We start from the raw sequence: 14,582 nt of genomic DNA, 5'->3' as shown, positions 1-14,582 counted from the left end.
TACTTAGTATTTTGTTAAAGAATTACACCACCAATATTAGCAGTATTTTGCAGACTATAGTTTTAAAAAATACCTGTAAAGTATTACCTGTAAAGTAACTGGAGAATTACCAGTTGTTGTTTTCCTTTTGTAAGATTTAAGGGTTTTTTTTTTAATCATTGTAAAGAAAAATATCTGTGAAATTAGTAATTATATTCAGTATGTTTGTCATATCTTGAATAGAGTCTGTAGTGATTAGATTTGTAGAATTTTAGAAACGTAAGGTGCACAGTGATTTAGGCATTTTCCCGTATCATTAAATATAGAACAAAGGAATGTTACGGGAAGTACAGTTATTTTATCTTGTTTTGTACTGGAATAGCTTATTGTGTTTGCTTAGAGAAAGAGCTTGCAATTTAAGATAGAACATAATAAATGGGGGGACTGTGAACAAGGAACTACTAGAGTAACTTGTCAAGTAGGAGAAACAACACGTTAAAGTTAACTATGAATAGTCTTATATTTAAAGTTATTTCTTTCAGTTCATTCTGCTCTGTACACTGCACTATCCAGTAAGAACCTTATTCCTTTCACAATTATAGTTGTTTTAAACCGTTTCTGGCCACAGAATTGTCTTAGCAATGTTGGTTGGAATTGGGGAAAAGGAATAAATACAGCTTATTCCTTTTGAGCAGGGAAAGGTGCCAGGACATAATGTTCTACCTGACACAGGGCATATTCTTTCACTGAATTTGTGGATTCGTCTTTGATACACTTTGTGAACTAGCTTGGATCATACCCTTAATGCTTTGCTTCATAAATAGGCAAGAAACAATAACACCTGATGGAGATGCTATGTGTATAGACATGAGAAAGATCTGTGCTGCCAGGTACACTGTTTCAGTGGTGCCTCTGGGACTTTTTTGTCTAGCTAATTGGAGACTCTCAGCATGAGATAGGAAACCAGGGTTAGGACTAAATGATGAAATTTTATCATGACAAAAGCTAGAGAGTAATAATATCTTTAAACTAGGAATTAAGTCTTCACTGAGGAGTTATTTTTATCCATTTGTGCCCAAACACAGATGTTAATCAGTCATTTGATTACCAGTGTGCTGTGGACATATGTTGCTGCCATTCTATCTATTTACAAACAACGGTGTGTGGGGGAATCTACTCTTCTGTATATCCTAACACTCCAAATGCAGGAAATAGTTTATTTGCTCCTAACTCCAATCCTCTACCAACTACCATTTGGCCTAAGGTGCTTTTTATGGACCTTTTCCCCAGTGTGTATTTCACATACCTATTTTGCTATTGTTTTCCCTTTGTCTTGCATCTGCTTCATAATCGTTTTCTCTCCTCTGATTTGGAACTTTTGTCTCATATGGTCAGCTGTGCAGCTCAGCCCTATCCGTCTGCTGTCCTGAGTTTGTTAGAAAGGGTTCTTTGATCCCATTTACTGAACTAGGAGAGAAAAGGTTGCCTTGGTGGTGGGTTTTCCTGTCTGGTCAGGCGTCACAGCAAGTCCACAAAGTGGAAGAAATGGAAATTTGAATTTAGACTCTTTAATTCAGACTGAAAATCCCTAGTTTTTGTCACATACAATACATTCTCCTTCCTAGATTCTTACATAAACCAAAGGCTTACCCAGGACAAGCTGGGGTGTTAAAGCATTTGGTGTTCCAAATGGTTTCTTTTGGATGAAATAAACTGCAGAGCAGCCATTTTCAAATTGCTTTTGGCTGTGATCACATTTCAGATTGTGACCTTCACATCTGTTGTGTTTATAGACACAAATATTAGCATAAAAATTGAGTTTCTGCTCTTAAGTTCTTTCCTAAATCTGGTCTTAAAAAAAGAAATAAATAGAGGCTATGTAGGCTATCTAGTTTATGTCAGCACATATAGAAAGAGACCAGTTGCAGTCTGAATGCATTAGGAGACTATCTAGGACACAATTTCAGTACTAGAGACTCACTGTTAAGAATCACTGTATATCCTGTGGAGAGCTGATAAAGACAGATTTAGAGTTTAGTGTATCATCAGACAATACACTTGGGATTTGTCATTTTACTCCGATGCTTGCTTTGGGAGGGTATCCATCCATCTGTGCAAGTTCCAGTCAAATGTTTTTTTAATTATTTCCTTTAGAATATCCCTTAGGAGATGAACAACATAAAAAACAGTTCACTCGTGAATCATTGAATCCAGTCACCTTCTGCTATCTAATTTGTAAACTTCATATGAAGTTTATAGACTTGATCAGATCTGTATCCCGGTTAAAAAAAGAGAAAACCGTTTCCCCTGTAAAAATGTTTACACTCAAAATGTGTTGACAGTATCATATTATAGTTTTAAATTACATGTACGGTAGTTATCGAGAAGATTAGGGTGATTTTAAATCGGCTAAATGCTTTACTTGTATTGATTACTTTATTCTTGGTAAGTCTTCTGGAACCTGATTCAAAGTGTGAATACTGTTCTTCATAGATTTGGATGCATTTTTATTTATTTATTTATTGACTTGATTTATTTGGCACTTGTTAGATGGGCTGTTGTCCAGCCTCAGCAACAAACCTACAACCCTGTTATTTCTAAAATAAGGATTTCTCTGAAAATTCCAAACTCTGTTTGGTGTGCGTTGGATTTATATTCCTGTCAAGAATCCTGTTGATTGGAAAGTCATAGCTTCAGGGCTTTATGTTATGTGTCTCTCTCCCTCCCTCCATCTCTTCCGCCTTCCCTCTGATGCTTTTATATCTGCTCATCAGGTGAGCATCATGCCGCGGGGGGTGTTGTTTTTAGGAAATCAAGGAAACTTAAAAATATTCCCCTTCTTTTTCCCTCCCTTGTCGTTTTATGGAGGATCTTCTTTATTTTTTTTTATTTTTTCTTTATTTTTCTTTTTAGTATAGCAATATCTATTACATTACTTTTTGAATTGCGCTGTTGAATAGCACAAAGCACACTGGCACTTTAAATCAGAATTAGTGTTCTAAGACGGAACTGAGCATCCATTTACATGATATTTTGCCATGTTTCTTTATTTTCTGTAATATTAGACTTGCTAGCTGCTCATTTAATTCCCTTATAGTAATTAATCTACAGAGGTTTTATTGTATCCATATGCAGGATTATACACACAGTTAACTTTCAGGAGTAGGAATATGGAAATGTAAGGAACATGTTAAGGGGTTGTTTCAAAGTTGAAATTTTGAGATCAGATGAGGGAGAATTTACTGGATACAAGGAAGAAAAATTAAAAATTATAGAATTAACTGGTTAGTTACATCATTCTTTGAGAAATTTTGCCTGGGATCTTCCAAGAGCCAGCCTTCACTTGGGGCTGTGTCTGTAGTTTTTGTATCTCCAGATTTACACGGATTTACAAGGGATGACATCTGGTAAGGTTGCAGGGTTACGAATGTTTGGTGGAAATAAGGTTCCATAGTGAATTTTTCAAATTGTCAGGTTTTACTGGATGTGCCATAACATTTATTGCACTGTACTTCCCCATTAACAGCCATTGCTGTACTTTTGGAGGAAGGAAATCACTCTCTTTTGTTAAGTACTTTCTGCTGTGGTTGATTTTGGGGCATTGGAACTGTCCTGCTGGTATTGAAACTGTATATTTAAATGATAGGTGGGTTAGGTATCATGCTAGTATATATAAATTCCCAGGTGTTAAACCAGAATAATAATTATTTTACCTAACTGGGAACCGGTAAAATGTCGATTATCTGCTGTGGTGTGTAGAAAGAGAACTACCAGAAAACCATGTAAGAACTGAACAAAAACTGGGCTTCAAGACTTCTGTAAAAACAACTCTGTTGTGGTTTAAACCCAGTCAGGCAACTCATTCACTCACTTCCCCCCCTTCTTTCCCTCCCCCTGCTCCTGGAGGGACAGAGAGGAGAATCAAAAAGAATGCAACTCCCATGGGTTGAGGTAAGAGCAGTTTAGTAACTAAGGTATAACACAAATCACTGCTGCTACCACCAATAATAACAATGATAAAGGAAATAACAAGGGAAGAGAATACAACACCTCAGCACCAGCTGACCAATAACTTGCCCACCCAGCCTGACCAAGCACCGACCGATACTTCCTCCAACCCTGCAGTCTCCCAGCCCTTCTGGGTAACTCCCAGTTACCTCCTGGGCATGACGTGCTGTGCTATGGAATACCTCTTTGGTCAGTTTGGATCAGGTGTCCTGTCTCTGCTTCCTCCTGGCCTCCCCTCCTCCCTGGCAGAGCATGAGGCTCACAAAGTCCTTGGCCAGACCAAAACATCAGGCCGAAAGTCAAAACACAGCACTGCAGCAGCTACCAAGAAGGAGAAAAATGACTGCTACTGCTGAACCCAGGACAAACTCCTAGGTGGAAATAAAATCATAGAGAAAGAAAAAAAAATCCTTCTTTTTAATATCATATTTCATAGCCTATTTTGTGTTATTATAAGACAGATAAATTGAAAAGTATAAAATGTATAAATCCATGGTATTCTGGATTTAAAAAGTAATATTTTGCTCATTTTAATTCTAATTCCAATAAGTATTCAGACAGTATTCATAGTCATACTGTTATTTCTCCTGACGAGGGGGAAGAATTACCATTTTATTTATAAAAATGTACCCTGTTTTATTTGTTAAAATCGTCACTGTATGCAACTTAAAAAAGCTATTTAATAATGTAAGGATCTGTGCATATATAATACGCACTTATTGATAGTCTGATTTCCATAAGAATAAGATTTTTAACTATCCAGCTGTATGCAGTAGCCCTTGGACCAGTCCAGACCAGGCCAGATGTCAAAAATGTACTGTACACCTCAGCTGGCGAGAATGGTCCTACCTGGAGCCTCTGGCAGAAAGCTCCAGGGGAGACTCAAGGTCAACCCCTCGGCTTTTGGAGTTGGGCATACAAAGGATCTCATGCCAGCTACACCCCAACTGAGAAAGAGGTACTCGCAGCCTGTGAAGGGGTTCGAGCTGCTTCGGAAGTGATTGGCACTGAAGCACAGCTCCTCCTGGTACCCCCAGTTGCCCGTGCTGGGCTGGATGTTCAAAGGCAGGGTCTCCTCTACACATCATGCAACTGATGCTACGTGGAGTAAATGGGCTGCACTAACTACACAACGAGCTTGAATAGGAAATCCCAGTCAGCTATAAATCATGTAGTCACTCTCTCACTCCCCCCCCCTCCTCTCCCTGTACTCCTGGAGGGACAGAGAGGAGAACAGAAAAGAATGCAACTCCCACAGGTTGAGATGAGAACAGTTTAGTAACTAAGGTATAACACAGATCACTGCTGCTACCACCACAAATAATAATGATAAAGGAAATAACGAGGGAAGAGAATACAACCGCTCACCACCTGCCAACCAATAGCTAACCCCACCCTGCCCAACCAAGCACGGACCGATACCTAGTCCAACCCCGCAGTGATCTAGCCCTTCTGGGTAACTGCCCCCAGTTTATATAGTGGGCATAATGTGCTGTGGTATGGAATACCTCTTTGGCTAATTTGGGTCAGGTGTCCTGTCTCTGCTTCCTCCCAGCTTCCCCTCCTCCCTGGCAGAGCATGAGGCTCTGGGTCAGTCTAAACATTTGAGCAGTAACTAAAAACATTGGTGTTATCAGCACTGTTCCCAGGCCGAAAGTCAAAACCACAGTGCTGCACCAGCTACTAAGGAAGAGAAAAATGACTGCTACTGCTGAAACCAGGACACCTTTTCTGTATAATTCCCCTGCACAGAATGGTGTAATTCTTCTTACCAGATGGAAAGCCAGGTAAAAATATTCTGGGCCACGAGTCAAACTCCCCATTCTGTTGGTGTCACTGCAGCGTTTTTTCCTGATAGCACAGTAAATCTGTTCCTATTGTTTCCTCCTGGAGCTTCACTCTCTGCTTCCTGGTAGGGGAAAAATTGATAGCAATCTGTCCTGGGTTCAGCAGTAGCAGTCATGTTTTTTTTTCCTTTGTGGTAGCTGGTGCAGTGCTGTGTTTTGACTTCCAGCCTGAGAACAGTGTTGGTGAAGTCGATGTTTTCGGTTGTTGCTAAGTGATGTTTACCTTGACCAAGGACTTTGTGAGGCTCATGCTTGGCAGGGAGGAGGGGAAGCCGGGAGGAAACAGAGACGGGGCGCCTGACCCGGGCTAGCCGGGGAGGTATTCCATACCGCAGCACGTCATGCCCGGGGTGGGGGGTAACTGGGAGTTACCCGGAAGGACACGGGGCTTCCGGGTGGAACTCGTTTTCTTGGCCGGTGGTATCGTATTCTCTTCCCTTGTTATTTTCCCTTATCACTGTTGTAGTTGATAGTAGCAGTGGTGATTTGTGTACATTGGTTGCTGGGCTGTTCTTGTCTCAACCCGTGGGAGTTGCACTTTTTCGATCCTCCTCCTCGTTCCTCCGGGAGCGGGGAAGGGGAAAACCCCGGTGGGGGGGGGACGACACGGACCTCGATTGTTGTCAGCTCGGCACCACTCACTGGGAGTGAGTGAACAAGTTACCTGACTGGGTTTAAACCACGACACAATCATATAGAAAATTTACCTTTTTAGAACATACTTTATCAAAGACACACACACACACATGAAAACACAACCACAAAACCAACCAAACAAACAAAACCAATGCAGGGAGATTCTAGTTGCTTGTAGTTTAGTCATAGAATCATAGAACAGTTACGGTTGGAAAGACCTTGAGATCATCAAATTCCAACCCCCCTGCCATGGGCAGTGACACCTCACACTAAACCATATCACCCAAGGCCTCATCCAAACTGGTCTTGAACACTGCCAGGGATGGAGCATTCACAACCTCCCTGGGCAACCCATTCCAGTGCCTCATCACCCTAACAGGACAGAATTTCCTCCTTATATCCAATCTAAACTTCCCCTGTTTTAAGTTTGAACCCATTACCCCTTGTCTTATCACTACAGTCCCTAATGAAGAGTCCCTCCCCAGCATCCCTATAGGCCCCCTTCAGATACTGGAAGGCTGCTATGAGGTCTCCAAGCAGCCTTCTCTTCTCCAGGCTGAACAGCCCCAACTTCCTCAGCCTGTCTTCATACAGGAGGTGCTCCAGTCCCCTGATCATCCTCTTGGCCCTTCTCTGGACTTGTTCCAACAGTTCCGTGTTCTTTTTATGTTGAGAACACCAGTACTCCAGGTGAGGTTTCCTGAGAGCAGAGTAGAGGGGCAGGATCACCTCCTTCGACCTGCTGGTCGCGCTCCTTTTGATGCAGCCCAGGATATGGTTGGCTTTCTGGGCTGCAAGCTCACACTGCCTGCTCATGTTCATTTCTCTTGAAGAACTGCTTTTTCATGGTTGATGGTAAAATCCATTTAATACTTGTTACCGTGCTGAGCTGTGCTCTTCTAAAATTAAATTAAGAAAGTATAATATTTAGTATTTAAAGACATTAGACAAAACTATTTTTTAACAAGTTTTTTATTTTCTTTTTCTGACATTTGTTCATATTCTACCATTAGTTTTACCTATTTGGTTGTACTTGACATGAGGTGTTTTCTCCTTGTTCATGTTCAGTCCAGCCTTTCAGCTTTCCATGTAACAGAAAACTTTGACATGCTTATGCATGTTACTCTATTATTTATGATGTTTGAAGGAGAATTACAGTAAAATGTGGATTTATGGACAGCCTTTGTTCTTATTTAACTGCCTGAAAATTTTAGCTTGTTTCTGTAAGGAGAGGTTAAAGCCCTCAGTAAGTTCTTGAAGAACTAGGTCGTTAGGTTGCTAAGGAGAACAATAAAACTCCCAGTTCAACATTAAATATATGCTTTAAATGTACTAATTTTCTGCTCTACATGTAGTAATTATTGCCAGATCTATCAAGAACTTGAGATACTTTTTTTTTTTTTTCCTTTAATTCATGTTTCTGGCATCAATCATTTTTGCTTAAATTGTAGCTTTCGTTTAAACAATGTCTAATATCAAAGCTTCGAATATGACCCAAATGCACTCCAGTGGCTTAAATACTCCAAAGGCACTTGAAACATTTGAGATGGTTTTTAATCTAAAATTTGAAGAAAAGTACTATTTGTGATTTGCAATATTTTTAAATGATTCGATAAGTTTTTAAATGACTGTTAGTAGTGTTCTATGACACTGTCGGCCTTTTTGTTGATCTTTTTTGTACTGCACTATGCTCACTTTCTGTTCTTTGGTGTATTTAGTATATGATATGTAAAGTTCATAAGGCTCTTTGGGATCTTTCAGAGTTGCAGGCTGTCTGTAGATGTGAAACAAGACTTCTTGTAAGCAGTGTTACTTGCAAACATTACATTTTAGTCAAGAAATTGCCAAACTTTGTAAATATAGAGAACTGGAGTTTAAATATCTTGGATTGTTCCTCAGAGGTGGTGTTCGTGGTGAAGAATGAGAAGGAGCTAGTGGCTAAGGTAGAAGCTGCAAGCACTTAGCCAGGAGCTTTGTATATTGGTATTTTATTGTCAGTCAGTTGTGAATATGTTAAATCTGGAGAACACTGCAATATTGATATCAAAATGTAAAACAAGTTATGGTAACAAGATGTCTGTTTCCAAAAGCTGCATTTAAAATGGTACGTGTAGTTTTCTTGGGTGTTCTGTTCCAATGAAATGTGTCTTTTCTGAGTTTGGTATTAATTGTCTGAAAAATGGGGAACAGCTTGGGCATGAGGGTTTCTCTTTCAAGAAAATAAAGTAATTTTGCTTTTGGCCTCTTAAGTTAGGCTTTTCCATAACTGACTGTATGCATATACCTGAGTATATCTTTTTGTTTACCAAGCTTAACAGAGCAGACTCACCACTGGGCTTTGGTTGTTCTCTAAGGCTTTTTATATTCATTATTTTCTCTCTAGGCTACCTCCAAAAGTACAAACTGCAGAGCAAAACAGACTTTCTTTAACAACTTTCCAGACACTCCTGGCTGTAAAATAGGAATGCAAGCAGTGTACCTGTCTCTTGTGCCCAGCTGGTTTATGTTAGCATGCACGCTAGCTATAGATTTAATTAAACAATATATTTTTTTTGTTTCCTACTTTAAAAATATATGGTTCTAGATTTTCTTTCAAAAATAAGTGAATCAAAATACCTTGTTTTTAAAAATTGTTCCTCTTGTGCCATGTACGTGTCATTCAGTGATTAGCATTTGAATAATCTGTTTTGCTTAGTGCAGGATATATCAGTGAAGCACTGCCTTACGAAAGGTAACGTAAACCAAAAATCAGTATGAATAACTCCTCTCATAAGGCAACCAACTGAGAGGGAGAGGTGCATCTATTGGCACTGCTTCTTTGAGAAGATGTAAAAAGAGTCAGGAGCATCTCTTTTAAGATAGCCAATACAGTGGTGTTCAGATTACATGACAAGCTTGCAGGAGGCTGCTGACAGTTGTCTTTACTAATGTGCACAAACCAAATACCCCCATGGTGTATTCTTTCTGTCCAGATAAGATACTGGGGTCCCCAGAAATTATAAATACATCCAGCCTGAGTTTCATGGTCACTAATTGTTAACCATTAATATAATGATTCTGTTCTTTTCATGCTGCTGTCGTTGGATTATAAACTGTAATAGTTTGTGGGAGCTACAACTAATCTCACAGATCATAAATTCTCAGGTATAGGATAGCATCTGTGAGTTACTCTAGCAGAGTACTTTTTACTGCTACTTATTGATGAACTTCTGTGCCTTGATATAGCTGGGCATTGTGTGTATATCTTCAATATTCACTATTCACTATACCTGCTGTCATAATCAAGCTCATTTTCAGATAGTAACAGCTTGTCCACCTTATGTCCTGCGTGCCTTACACTTCCCCAGTGAATATCCTGATCCAGCCATTTCTGTCCAGAGGAACTTTATGCAGAACTATGGTCAGTGTGTATTTTGACCTGTAACTCCCAGTCATACAAAACACATCTAGGCAAGTGGACAGGAAGCTGAGAAGGTCTGCAGCTTGTTGTCCCCAGGCACCTAACTGCAACCTGTTTGCTATACAGACAGTTGTAGTCATCCTGGATATGGGAATTCTGCTTGAGGAGCTAGCCATCTGACAGCTTGGTGATGAGATAAGAAGCATTACAGTACATATGTCTCTGTGGATTTAGTCTCTGATCCATTCAGTTTTGATGGGGTTCTTGTACCATAGTGTCCCTGTTAAGGAGACAGTGAAGTTACGATCTTCTCCCTAGGTAGTTTTCCCTCTTTAAAGTCTGTTGAATATTTTTTTTTTTAATAGACTTTGTGCCATAAAATTAACTCTTGAAGATACTTTGTTGAAGAGTTAAAAGGGTAGCTTATTTTTTTTCCAAATCTCAAAAGAAGACCATGCTTAACCCTCCATTTCTTACTAATCCAAAACCGCACTTCATTTTTAAAAAGGCAGACTATTTGCTGCAGGCGGGGGAGGAAAAATAACACAGATTTCCATTGGAGCATGAAGTTACTCAGGACTTCTACTGCTTTGGTTAAAGACGAGGGGTTCTCTTTATAGAAAGACAGTAATTGATGACTTTTCTGGCTGCTCATCCTTATGTCATCCGAAAAAACCCTTCTGCTGAGTTGGGACTGACAAAACCAGGTGTTTGAGGGAGTTCTTCTTAAAAATTCTAGTATATATTGCTCTATCATAACTGATTAAATTCAGTGTTTGCTATGTTATAGTAATAACCCTCTACATCGTTATTATTGACTATTGCTGACTGCTGCTATCAGTGATCTCCGGACAATTAACTGTGGAGCAGATGGGAAGAAAGGGATATTTCCTTTGAGGAAGGGGGAAATTTAAGGAGAATTTTTTTTCAAAAAAAAAAACTTTGTGGCAGACAGGACATTTCCAGGTGAGCATCTGCCCCAAAACAGATGTTGCTAATAGAGTATTTCTTGGGCCCTTTCTCTAGAAGACAGATTGATATATATGATGATTTTTGCCTTCATAAAACCCAACCAGTGGTTAGCTTTAGTATATTTACACATTTGAGAAATCGGTTCCATCGGAGTGATTTTAATTCTTTTGGTCTTCCCAAGGGGATCTCAGCTAGTGTATGAAATACAGATGAACCTTAAATAAGATTTATCAGTATTTTATGTATCATTATTGGTCCTTTGTGCTGGAAAAGAGCCCAGAGGAGAGCCAGAGTTTCCTGACATGCCCCCATCCTTGCTGTTGCCCATAGTCCACCATCAGATTCTTAGACAAAGGAAGTTTGTCAGTTGCAGGGAGAGAGGAGAAGGGAGATAAGGCAAAAGAAGGGCTTACACCAGTATTGTTGTCACATTGATAAAACCTGTGTTTAAATAAATGCAGTTTTGGTTGTGTAAAGCCATCACTTTTCCAGTGTGTCAGAAACAGGAAGGTTCTCTTTATTAGTTTTCAATTTAAGGTAAGATGAATCAATCAAGATTTTTAAATTTGTGACTGAAAAAATGCTTAGAATGATACTGGATCATGACAATGAAGACAGCAACAACAAGAGACCAGGCAGAATGTCCATCAGATTCTGGGAGCCATCCCCCCAAATATTCATGTGGCAAAGAGCCATAAGCACATGCTACTCACATGTTGGGACATGAAAGCTGTGTGAATATATCCAAGAAAACTTCCTTTTTCCTTGACTTCTCAGGAATCCTACTTCTTTATTGTGAGATGAGATGTTGTGCTGGACATGCCACTCCATCCCAAGATTTCCTGCTGTTGTTAGCCATGTTGGCTTGCTGCCCCCCCGCAGGCATGTTGGATTAACCAGCTGCTACTTGCCCCAGTGCAACCCAACTGCTCATTATTTACAAATGGGCACCGACATGAGATGCTAAGTACCAGATGCTGATAGGCTATTTTGATTACTGCGTCTGGAGATACATTAATTGTTTATGATCTTCTTTGTACAGATTTTCTCCTGTGGTTTCTAGCAAGGATAAAATAGATTACTTCAAATTTTCTGGTAGAAGAGCTTAAAAGTATTATAGCAAAACCATGGTTCTTTCCCTTGAATCATTCATGGCAGCACTGTATTGGGGAGCAAGCAAGATTTTTCATAGTATTTTGTTAGAGGAAAAGGGGAATTGATCCATTTTCATTAAATGATTATCAGCAGAAAATGAGGTTTGGTTGGCTGAAGTACAAAAGGAGTATTGTTATATTGCGAAAAGGCATTATGATTTAAATACCTACATTGATTTCAAGATGCAGAATTGTTTTTTCATTATGTACTGTTAGACTTCAAATACTCTAACAAACTCTGGTTGTGAGCAAGTAAAAATTATTGTGGGCCACAGGTATATTGAGCTTTGGTTCAGATGACATGCTTTCTTCTCAACTGAAACTGATCTGTAAAAATGGGATGATTTCAAAGGAACCCCAGCTGTTTCTGCATGTAGTTAATTTTGCATGCTCATGTAAATTCTGACATTTTTGGAGGTTCCTGATGGGGGATTCTATAATGAGTTTATTAAGTAGTATTGGATGTCCCCCAAAAGACCTTTTGTGGGTGGTTTTATTTATCTGTTTAATTCTTAGACTTATGCCATCCAAGTCAGTACATAACAGTGGGTATACTTCTGTACCTAGTTCAGTTATGGTTTGCATGAATTAAATTATATTGAATGTACAAATATTAAAATCAGAAAGAATATATTGATAAGTATTTCCTCAGGCCTACTGTTTTGTCTTATGAAAGTAGAAGGGGTCTGCATGACAGTTTTTATTGCAGGAGAAAGCAGCTTTCAAAGGTAGACCTGTCCTGGATGTTCATGTTTTACTTATTTTAAGTGTATAAGTTTAATGTATATAGTAATCCAAATATTAGATTATTTTTGAATTTAATTATGAAGGTAAGAAGATTTCTGAATTCAAATGTTAAACATAATAAAATAGGTTCTGTGACTCTTAATTCCTTTTTAATAGATCAATAGCTCTTGTGACTTTTTGAAGCTCTTGAAAATTCTCAGATCTTAACCCTCAGATAAAATATTATCCATTGTGCAGTGTAAATCTGGACTTATAATTTACATCTGATAGGCCATTAGCATGGTAATTAGTACTTGGTACAAGAGTTGTTAGAATTGAAATAAACATCTGGTTTAATCCATGTGTCATTAAGCTGGTATAAGTATATAGGTAGCAGTGGGAAAAGAAAGCAGCAGTGGGAAAATACCAGTGTGATAGCTCATAGCTCTCTATAAGCTCTCAACACATCGCTAAGTTTGAAATGAAAATAGTGTCTCTTTATGTTGCTTGATATGGATTGCACAAAGTACCATGTCCTGGTTTGATGTTTAAATCTATTTTTAAATCTTACAAATAAGTAAAAGAAGCTACACTGTGATGAAAGTCCTGTTGGTAGATGCATCTGTCGGCTTTGGCTTGTGATATTTATTCATTTTATTCACTAAGAAAGAGGAAGAAAGAAAAGGTTTTATAGAGCAGTAAGGATGCAATGTCAGATGCATACTAGTTACACCATTTGTTAGAAATTTCCTGGTGATGGAAAGATGGTTTTTCTTCTCCTCTTATGGTCTCTAATAGAACTAATCTGCATCTTCCTCCTGCTGGTCCCATTTTCTGTTTTCTGTTTGAGTCAATTGTATAGCTTTACATATAGATGAAAATTTATCTGCAATAGTTGTATTTCTGGTTTTAAAGTTAAAATGTTTTGTTGCCACTTATTAGTTTTAAATGCTTCAGTAGTTCTGAGAGTGTGAAAAGAACTTTGTGCATAAAGGATTAAAAGTATGCACAGATAGAACTAAGAAATGGATTTTGGTATTAAGGTATGGGAGTGAGAAATGCATTACTTCACATTTAATTTTTTAATGAAGCTGCTGGTAATTATATAGACTAAGCATATCAGTTACACAGTGCTAAATCATGCTTAGAGAGTCCTTAATTTGGGAAGCCTTCCAGTTACAGCAAACTTGCGTTCATCTGCAGTTCTGCGTGCAGACATCTAGGAGTTGTGCAGGTTTTCTTATATATCTTATCTTCTCTCCATTGCAATTCTGTATCAGCAATTGCTGCAGAAGAGCCAATGTTCTTGTGCTTCTCCTAGTCCCAAGTATAGGCACTGCTAGAAAACCTTTCTTTAATGCTAGCTTGAGTTACATGGTACATACCTCTTGTTCTGTTACAAAGGTAAGGGCACTGCATGCAATGTTTTAAAGAACTGCTTAGAAAACAGTAGATATTTGAATTGTAGTTTAACAACTGAAGAAAAATAGGAGGCTATAACAACTATGTTTTTTCAGCAGTGGGGTTAAAGTCTTATTCTGTGGTTGATCAGTGAAATCTGATGTGATTGCCTATATTTTTATTGTCCCTTGCTGATGATTTGCCTATTTAAGAGGAATATTGGTTTCACTCTTGTTTAAAAGTCTAGATACAGACTCCCTGAGATAATGAATTCTGCAGGCTGAGCATATGTAAGCACATATGCTTACCTAAACATCCTTTCTTCTCTGTCTTTTCATTTGTAGCCTGGGTTATCAGGTGAATGACATAAAATAAACAAAATAGGAGAAAGTAGTAAGTTAAAATAAACTGCCTTACTAAAAAGTATGTGTAATATTTTACCTTTTATAACATAAACCC

General features: G+C 38.6%; 1 protein-coding gene across 1 annotated transcript in view; it reads left to right on the top strand.

Annotated features, from left to right (window-relative positions):
• Nucleotides 1-14,582, top strand: part of ATRNL1 (attractin like 1) — a 507,305-nt gene that overhangs the window by 158,960 nt on the left and 333,763 nt on the right. The window lies entirely within an intron of this gene.

Source organism: Pezoporus flaviventris, unplaced genomic scaffold (genome assembly GCF_033815535.1).
Source record: "Pezoporus flaviventris isolate CSIRO_AGI_PZ_B2104156 unplaced genomic scaffold, CSIRO_AGI_Pfla_v1 ptg000029l, whole genome shotgun sequence".
Lineage (NCBI taxonomy): Eukaryota > Metazoa > Chordata > Aves > Psittaciformes > Psittacidae > Pezoporus > Pezoporus flaviventris.
Note: the sequence above shows the minus strand (reverse complement) of the source record. Positions and strands in the feature narration are given on the sequence as shown.